The 6,959-nt window shown below is 46.2% G+C and overlaps 1 pseudogene; it reads right to left on the minus strand.

Moving 5' to 3' along the window:
- Positions 1-240: 240 nt before the first annotated feature.
- On the minus strand, positions 241-5,932 carry LOC127687900 (ornithine decarboxylase-like; annotated as a pseudogene).
- Between the last annotated feature and the right edge of the window lie 1,027 nt (positions 5,933-6,959).

Below are 6,959 nucleotides of genomic sequence, written 5' to 3' on the forward strand. Positions count from 1 at the left end.
GCAGCTGAGAGGCACTCATTATCATGTCCGAAAAGTGAATACAAATCCATATAAAACAAATATTCAAAGTTTCCATAGGAACATAGTAAAGGTGACCCCCATCTCCTAGCCTTCCATACTGCATTGGTACCAACTCTACTCTTACAAAGACATTCCAAACTAGCAGCAAATAAGTTAAATGGTTTTCCCAAATGCCTTAATTCAAGCTAAACTTGCAGGTAAGAGCTACAAGAATGGCATCTACACCTTGATCCTAACAGAAGCACAGGCTGCAGGGTGACGGTCCGTCCCGCTCTCCTAGGCACAAGAGGTGGGCAGAGTGCCATCATCCTGCTCCTCCACTCCCTGCAGGATGCCATGGCCCTGGATATGCTTCATGAGTTGCCACATTGGCCTTGACATTACATAGTAGACAGTTGGCCTCTGGAACCCATTGAAAGCAGAAGCAGCAGCAACAGCATATGCACCCATGTTCTCAAACAGCATCCAATCGCCCACATGCATCTCAGATTATAGTGCTTGGTGATTTGATCGAGGCCATCACACGTTGGTCCCCAGATGCTGGATGAATCATACTTCCCATCTGGCTTGGGTCTCTTCTGCAGCACGGCCTTCACATGGGTATGATCATAGAGAATGCAGTTAAATGATCCATACACTCCATCATTCACATATACATGACGGTTTGCTCATTTGACTCTTCATCATCAGAGCCGGCCTGCTCCTTCCCCATGGTTTTCTTGGCAATGATGTTGACTGCAAGTGTAAAAGCTGACGTGGCATCGTATCTGCCTGGCTCAGCTATGATTCTCACTCCAGAATCTGATGGGAAGTACTTGTCCAGAGCTGGTTTGATCACACTGGTGATCTCTTCAAATTTAAGCTTTGTATCTTCAGATCCAGGAAAGCCACCACCAATATCAAGCAGATACATGCTGAAACCAACACACAGCGGGCATCTGACACCACCTGCACGAGGGTCTCAGGGTCGGTACATCCACTGCCCACATGGAAGTTGACACCAATGAAGACAGTATTTAGCTCTTTTGCCCATTCCAAGAGAAGCCTGCTGGTTTTGAGTGTGGCACCAAACCTAACACTGAAGCGACAAACTGCTTTGGAATCAGCAATGGCAATCTGCAAAACCAACTTTGCCTTTGGATGTGCCCTGGCAACTTTCACCAATTCAGTTTCACTGTCAAAAGTCATCATCTGAACTTTGTTACTGGAAGCATACTTGATTGGAGACACTTGTTTACAAGTACTTGCATAGATAATCCCCTCTGCAGGTGCCCCCAGCCTCTGCACCAACTCTATATCAGTCTTGCTTGCAGTCATATCCTGCCCAGTGGCAGCTCGGGCGCTCACTGTGATTCTGCTCTCCTTACCCTTGACTGCGTAAAAGGGAGTAACATGGGGAAGAGCTTTTAGCCACCTCAGATGCTTCTTTAGAATGTCCCAGAGGCCCAAAATATAGAAAGCATCCTTCTCATCAGAGAAAGAAACTTCATTGATTTTTTTTTGGGGGGGGGGTCCAGAATGTCCTTAGCAGTAAAGCCTTCATTGAAGATATGGCAATCAAACTCTTCCTTAGTAAAGCACACAGTTCTTGATGTGCCTACAGAAAACAGAACAGGGGCACAGCTGGCTGGACCTATGGAGATGCTACTGCCCAACACTGAGGAGTGCCCGGCCTGTCCACTCACCCTTCACCACCCTGTCAGCCGCCTCTTGGACACTGATCCAAAGTGTCACGGAGCTGCTTGGCTGAGGGCAGTGGTGGCCGCTGCGGGGACTGATCCTCAATTTTTTTCTTTCTTTTTTTAATTGGATATTTTCTTAATTTACGCTTCAAATATTATCCCCTTTCCAAGTCCCGCCCCCAAACCCCTATCCCATCTCCCCTCCCCCTGCTTCTATGAGGGTGTTCCTCCACCCATCCATCCGTTCCCTCCTCCCTGCCCTCGAATTCCCCTACACTGGGGCATCAAGCCTTCACAGGACCAAGGGCCTCTTCTCCCATTGATGGCCGACAAGGCCATCCTCTGCTACATATGTGGCTGGAGCCATTGGTTCCTCCATGTGTACTCTTTGGTTGGTGGTTTAGTCCTTGGGATCTCTGGGATTGGGTGGGGGTATTTGGTAGGTTGATACTGTTGTTCTTCCTGTGTGATTGCAAACTCCTTCAGCTCCTTTGGTCCTTTCTCTAACTCCTCCACTGGGGACCCCACGCTCAGTCTGTTGGTTAGCTGAGAGCATCCCCCTCTGTATTTGTCAGGCACTGGCAGAGCCTCTCAGGAGACAGCTATATCAGGCTCCTGTCAACATGCACTTCTTAGCATCCACAATAGTGTCTGTGTTTGGTGACTGTATATGGGATGGATCCCCAGATGGGACAGTCTCTGGATGGCCTTTCCTTCAGTCTCTGCTCCACACTTTGTCTTTGTATTTGCTCCTGTGAGAATTTTGTTCCCCCTTCTAAGAAGTACTGAACTATCCACACTTTGGTCTTCCTTCTTCTTGAGCTTCATATGGTCTGTGAATCGTATCTTGGGTATTTGGAGCTTTTGGGCTAATATCCACTTATTAGCCCAAATATCAGTGAGTGCATATCATGTGTATTCTTTTGTGATTGGGTTACCTCACTCAGGATGATTTTTTACCTTAGCAGCTGCTAAACTCCTTATTCCAGAGTTAAAATAAAAAACAAACAAACAAAAACCTTGGGGTCGCCCATAACTGTCCTTTCTTCTCATAGCCTGTCACAGCTCCTAACTTACAAAGACTTGCAGACTCTACCTCCCTCCAGAGTTCTTTCACTTCAGGTAGCACTAATAGAGGACTCCACACTCACCTTCCAATCATGCCTGCACCTCAATATTTCCAATCTTCTTCCTCGACCTAATACTAACCACTCCCTATCACGCCTACGTTGAGACTCCACACATCCAGGAGGGCACATTGCCTTAGCCATTTATACCTGGTACATAGATGGAAGCTCCTTTCTATATGAAGGGACTAGAAAAGCTGGCTATGCCACAGTGTCAGACACTGAGGTGGTGGAGGCTCAGGCCCTTCCTACTCACACCACTAATCAACAGACTGAGCTAATAGCCCTCACCCATGCCTTTAAACTGGCACAGGGACAATCTCTCAACATCTACACAGATTCCAAATATGCTTTCCATATCCTCCTGTCACATGCCACTATTTGGAAGGAGCTCAGGTTACTTACCACAAAAGGAGGATCAGTAACTAATGCAAACCACATTATGGCCATGCTAAAGGCCTCCCATCTCCCCACAGCTATGGGGATTGTCCACAGCAGATCCCACCAGACGGATGACTCTTTTGTCTCCAAGGGAAACAACTGAGCAGGTGAGGCAGCTAGAGCTGCGGCCCTTAGGGGCCTGGACCCATCTCACTTTCCCAGGACATCCTTACACTGCAACCCACATCTCTATCTTCACCCCTGACACTCACCAAATTCTGTCCTATTTCACCATCTCTTTCATCCTAACAGCTGAGCATTGTCTTTTGTTAAGACCCACTTACAGCCTTACTTCTGGGGACTTAAGTTTGTTAGAATCTATCACTGCTTCTTGTAAAATCTGCCAGATGTCAGACTCCAACTGGAGATATTTAAGCACCCCTTTCCTACCCATCAGGCTAGAGGTTCCCTTCCTGGAACTGACTGACAACTTGACTTTACCTGCATGCCCACTGTCAAATGTGCCAAGTACCTCCTGGTCTTGGTGGACACCTTCTTGGGATGGCTGGAGGCATTTCCCACAACTAACAAAAGGGCTCAGATAGTCTCTGATCTCCTCTGAGAGATCATCCCCCGATTTGGTATCCCAGCCTCCCTACAGTCAGACAATGGTCCTGAATTTACTCCCCAGATTTCTCAAATTCTATCTAAGGTCTTAGACATCCCCTGGCATTTTTACATTCCCTACCACCCTCAATCTTCAGGTAAGGTAGAACTAATCGCTCTTTAAAAACCACTCTTGCTAAGTTGTCACAGGAACTTCACCTTGACTGGGTAAAACTCCTACCTCTGACTCTTTGTCAGGCTCCGAGCTCTCCCCAAACAATCTCTCCTCATATTACCCTTTAAACTCATGCACTGACATCCAGTCTTAACTCCTGGTCTTTTACCTAAATGCTCTCCCCTCCATGACCATCTACTCACACTATTACCTCCGTTCTCTCTTGCAGAACTTTGCTGACCTCCATCTACCTTGGCCACACCCTGTCTCCTGTCCACTGCCTGTCAACATTGGACACCAAGTCCTTCTATCCCCTCCAGATCATCAGCCCTCACCCCTCTCACCCAAATGGTAGGGCCCTTTTAAGGTAATTCTTGTGACCCCTACAACTGCTAAACTCTCTCATTGGGTTCACTTATCTCACCTCAAACCTTTCATCTCTCCACCTAAAAATGACTCTTCTTCATACATGTCAACCCTAACAGGACCATCCTCTGTTAAGCTCTGGAGGACATCGAGACCACCCACCTTGTCCCCAATCCCAGAAAATGAGACTCCACTCTGGCAGCCGAGCTCAACCTCACTGGATAGATTTGGTCACACCCCCCGCGCTGTTCTTCCTTACATTTGGAGATTCGAGGTTCAAGAAAACCTCACAGATAACAACAGTCTTTCCAAATGGGGTCGGGGGGCGGGGGGGAACTGCTCCATAGCCGGATGCCAGGAACCGATCCAAATTGCTATCATCCCTGTATCTGTTATCCCATCTAAATATTATGATCTCTCTACGTTCTTTCTCTGACCAGACAAAAGATTATTGTAAAAAATGGGACTGCCCATATTGGTCTTGTCAGATACATATGCTAGGATCACAGATCAGTCATTGCTTCTAGGAACACTGCAAGACACTTTTCTCTATGCATAGTGCTTCAGAACCGATGGGGTCTAGATGGCCTAACAGCTAAAGTAGGTGGCCTTTGCCTGTTCCTTCAAGTAGAATGCTGTTTCTATGTCAACCAATCCAGGATAGAGAGAAATAAAATCCAGAAGCTACAGTCAGACATACAGAATTTCAGGGATCCTGAGACCACCAGTTCTGGGATTTTCGAAAACCCTATCTGGAAGTGAATGCTCCCTTTTGAAATGCCTTTTCTAGTCATCTTCCTGGTGTTATTTGCTCCCTGCCTCATTGATCTTGTTTCTACATTCCTCCAACAGGAAATACAATTTCTAACTAAACTATTAACTCAGTTCCTGTTACAGGATTACCAGCCGCTGCCCATAGAAGAGCTGATGTCAACAGAGGAACCTGATGCCAACATTTACCAAGTGGATCTTTGGGTTTTATTTATTTATTTTATTTATTTATTTATTTATTTATTTATTTATTTATTTATTTTTGAGACAGGGTTTCTCTGAGTAGCCCTGGCTATCCTGGAACTCATTCTGTAGACCAGGCTGGCCTAGAACTCAGAAATCTGCCTTCCTCTGCCTCCCAACTGCTGGGATTAAAGGCGTGCACCACTGCTGCCCAGCCCAAGTGGATCTTGGTGGTGAAAGTCAGCTACACTCCAAAGTGACACCCCTATGCAGCAGGAAGCAGCTTAAGAGACACGGCGCCCTCATTCCCTTTTCACCACCAGCTCCCCCCACTTTTTTTTTTATTTGGTTTTTTCGAGACAGGGTTTCTCTGTATAACCCTGGCTGTCCTGGAACTCAACTCTGTAGACCAGGCTGGAAGGTCTGTAGACCTCGAACTCAGAAATTTGCCTGCCTCTGCCTCCCAGAGTGCTGGGATTACAGGTGTGTGCCACCACCGCCCAGCAATCCCCCCTTTTTATAATAAGGGAAGAATGGAGGTACCAGGACCTCTGAAACCTGTGACATCACATAGATGACCATGAGACCTACATACCTGTTGCCAAGATAACGGCCACCATATTCCCAGAATCCATTGGGCTCGCCTTTACCTATGATGGTAAGAGGAACGCCCCTTCCTCTCTCTCCTCTTTTCCCCTCCTCTCTTTCTACCTTTGCCCATTCTTCTCTCAATAAACCTCATATGGAACTGTTTGGCCTGGTGTGGTCTTTCTGGAGTTGCTGCTGCCCTACAATCCCAACACTAGTTCCATCCATTTGCCTAAGAATTTCACGAAGTTATTGTTTTCAATAGCTGAGCAGTACTCCATTGTGTAAATGTACCACATTTTCTGTATCCTTTCCTCTGTTGAAGGACATCTGGATTCTTTCCACCTTCTGGCTATTTTAAATAAGGCTGCTATGAACATAGTGGAGCACCTTTTGGGTATATGCCCAGGAGTGGTATAGCTGGGTCCTCAGGTAATACTATGTCCACTTTAATGAGGAACTGCCAGACTGATTTCCAGAGTGGTTGTACCACTTGCAGTCCCACCAACAATGGAGGAGTGTTTTTCCTCTTTCTCCACATCCTCCCCAGCATCTGCTGTCACCTGAGTTTTTTATCTTAGTCATTCTGACTGTGTGAGGTGGAACATCAGGGTTTTGATTTGCATTTCCCTGATGACTTAAGGATGTTGAACATTTCTTTAGGTGCTTCTTGTCCATTTGATATTCCTCAGTTGAGAATTCTTTGTTTAGCTCTGTATCCCATTTTTAATAGGGTTACAACAGCCCCCAAAAGACACCAGGTTATTGAAAAAAACTGAGGAACTAGGCCAACCAATATAAGGATGTGTTGACATTAGAGTGGAGACCTGCACTAGTATTGAGAGGACGTGGTTATGCTTATGTATCTGCAGGGAATGAAAAAAGTATGGTTGCCAACAAAACTTATAAAGATTGGATCTGACTAAGGAAGCCTCTTGTCAGTTGAGACAGTGTCTTCACAAAGCAAATAGCCCAGGTGATTCACAGACTGTCTCAGTTACTAGTTTTTCCTAAATGTGCATGCAGTTCAAGTTCAAAAGGGCTAGTCCTAATGACTGA

The sequence above is a fragment of the Apodemus sylvaticus genome, chromosome 6 (assembly GCF_947179515.1).
Source record: "Apodemus sylvaticus chromosome 6, mApoSyl1.1, whole genome shotgun sequence".
In the NCBI taxonomy this organism is placed as follows: Eukaryota; Metazoa; Chordata; class Mammalia; order Rodentia; family Muridae; genus Apodemus; species Apodemus sylvaticus.